The sequence below is a fragment of the Muntiacus reevesi genome, chromosome 13, assembly GCF_963930625.1.
Source record: "Muntiacus reevesi chromosome 13, mMunRee1.1, whole genome shotgun sequence".
NCBI classification, from domain to species: Eukaryota; Metazoa; Chordata; class Mammalia; order Artiodactyla; family Cervidae; genus Muntiacus; species Muntiacus reevesi.
This window is the reverse complement of record NC_089261.1, coordinates 31,695,675-31,698,669: the sequence shown is the minus strand read 5'-3', so window position 1 is coordinate 31,698,669 and position 2,995 is coordinate 31,695,675. Positions and strand designations below refer to the sequence as shown.

Genomic DNA, 2,995 nt, shown 5'->3' with positions numbered 1-2,995 from the left:
TAAATTGCCTCAGGAGAAAGCCCAAAGCATTACCAACCTGACATTTTATTTTCATGAAGTCATGGCTATTAAAATCACAGGTCCCCGCCAAGGGTGATTCAGTAGTTTATATGGATTTTTCATAAAAGTAATGTCAAAAATTATTATTATGAAACTTCAAGAGTGACTCAATATACTTTGATTCACTGAATAATGCTATTGATATTATAAAAAGATGAAAAGCATTGTTTTTATATGAAAATAGCAAAATAATGTGTAAAACCTGGTCAAGCAACAATTAAAAGGGAAATATAGTTTATTCTTATGCCTTTTGAGTTTCATAGGCAAAGAAAGAATTGATGCATATTTGTGATTATTATAAAAATATGTCTATGATAATGAGATGAAAATGAAGAAACAGAAGGTTAAGTTCATGCTCAGTATCAGGGTTCATGCTGAAATACTTTGAATGCTCCTGAAATAATTCAATAGAATCATGAAATGAATATTATGTATGACTAAATGAAAATAAGTATTTCATCTGTGGAGAAGTAAAATATACACAAGTAGTGACTTTTATCCTTTTTTTTTTTTACAACAAATTTGCGCCTTCTTGACACCAACTGTTTTGTTAGTGGAAGCGAAACCATATGTTTGATTTCAGGAATTTTGAGTACCATTTCTATTGCATGTTTCTTGTTTTATGGGAGTATTTTTTTCCCTACATCTCAAATTTATGTTTTGTTTCTGACTAGGTAACACTCTTCCATTTTGCCAATTAATCTACTCACGATAAAAAGGATGAAATAATGCCACTTGCAGCAACATGGTTAGACCTACAGATTGTCATACTAAGTGAAGTAAGGCAGAGAAAGACAAATATGATATGGCTTATATGCAGAATCTTAATAAAGATACGTATGAACTTTTATACAAAGCAAAAGTAGACTCACAGACATAGAAAACAAACTTACGGTTACTTAAAGGGAAGGGGAGGCAGAGGGATGAATCAGGAGTTTGGGATTAACATATATATATATTGAAAGTGAATTGAAGTTGCTCAGTCATGTACGACTCTTTGAGACCCCATGAACTGTAGCCTACCAGTCTCCTCCATCCATGGGATCTTCCAGGCAAGAGGACTGGAGTGGGTTGCCATTTCCTTCTCCAGGGGATCTTCCCAACCCAGGGATCAAACCCAGGTCTCCTGCATCGCAGACAGACGCTTTACCATCTGAGCCACCAGGGAAGCCCATATATATATTACTACATGTGAAATAAATAAACAACAAGCACCTACTATATTGTATAGGCAACTGTGCTTAATATTTTTTGATAGCCTATAGGGGAAAATAAACTGAAAAAAATAATATATGTATGTGTATAACTGAATCATTCTGCTGTACATCTGAAACTAACACAACATTGTATATCAACTATACCTCCATCAAAAAAAAAAAAAAAAAAAACAAACCAAAAACTAATTAGTTGCTTAGCTGAAGTTGTCTGCTCCTTAAGCCATAACTTTGTATCTGTAAGAGATTCCCAAGATTTGAGCCCTTGGGGTCCCCACGTTGAAAATTGTCTTTCCACTGTGCACCCTGACCTCAGTGCTCTTCTTCAGAAGGATAATGTCCACCGATGGGAGGAATCTGGCAGATAGAATAATGGAATGTGGTTTCAGAGCTTGTTATAAACTACCAAACTGTGCCCAGAGCGAAAGCCAAGTTTTCCACAGATGAAAGGTAATTCAGTCTTGGCTCTCATCCCACTTCCCCTCAGGAAAAAACTGCCAATTGAGCTGTTTTGGTTTAAAACAGGATGTCAGGCTAATTTTATCTTTTTTTTTCTCGTGCAACTTCTTTGCCCAGCTCAGCAATCTGATGTTCCTATTCAGGTGGAAGACTGCAGTTCAGAGTGAGGAGATGATGGGCTTATCAAAAGGACAAAACATTCACTTGGGAATGTGGGAAAAGTCATTCTAATCTAGTTCTTCAACACTTCTTGTTTCCTCCCATAGGAATAAAACATTCTATCACAGCATATGGCCTTCAAGAATAAAGAATACATTTTTCATCCTCTCATGCCTCTTAAGTGTAGACTGATGACTGGGTTCTAGTCATTGAGGTTTAAAAGGAAGTGGTCCATGGCAGCTTCTTGGAGCATCGTCTCAGAAACACTGGAGAGGACTTTTTGCCCTGTGTCTCCCTTTTTCCACCCTGTGGTTCAAAAATGAGGGGTTCATGGCAGGCTACCCAAGAATGTGTCACTTGGGTGTGTGGCTATTTCAAGCTGACTACAGTTGGAGCCCTGGAGTCTCAGGAAGAGTTTTTTGCCTCCTTCTTGACTGCCTGAAAGAATTTAGACAAGGAGTCTCTACCAGGAAGAGAGCTATTACCAGAGACAACTTCTTATATTAGAAAGATCTACCTGCATGGCAGGGCAAACATCTGTTTACCAAATATCTGCTGTTTTCATCCTCCTGTAAATTGTTTTCCTCCCCTTTGAAGTCCTAGACTCTTACTCCCTTCTCCTCATCTTGGTGGTGGTTTAGTTATTAAACTGTGTCCAACTCTTGCAACCCCATGGACTGTAGCCCACCACGCTCCTCTGTCCATGCATTCTTCAGAGAAGAATACTGGAGTGGTTAGCCATTTCCTTCTCCAGCGGATCTTCCAGGCCTGGGGATTGAACCCAGGTCTCCTGCACTGCAGGCAGATTCTTTACCAACTAAGACACCAGGGAAGTTCCTCAACTTATGATGGTGTATGAACCTCTGTTTTCTGAGTGGCTGGGAATTTCCAATCTTTGTGGGACTTCAGTTTGTACAGAATTAAATTTGTCTTTGTCCTCTTCATACACCTTAAGTCAATTTTCTTGTTAGGCCAGCAAATAACCTAAAGGGAAGAGGAGAAATTTCTCCTTTCCCAACAGGGACATGGACGTGTGTGCTGGTGCTCCATCTTGACTGTGGTCCTGAGGGCCACAGTCAGAATTAAAGGAAGATAGAGTGTAA

The 2,995-nt window shown here is 38.8% G+C and overlaps 1 non-coding gene across 1 annotated transcript; it reads right to left on the bottom strand.

The window, feature by feature from the left end:
- Window positions 1-2,651: 2,651 nt before the first annotated feature.
- Window positions 2,652-2,724, bottom strand: TRNAC-GCA (transfer RNA cysteine (anticodon GCA)). The gene has a single exon. It is a non-coding gene; the product is annotated as a tRNA-Cys (tRNA).
- Between the last annotated feature and the right edge of the window lie 271 nt (window positions 2,725-2,995).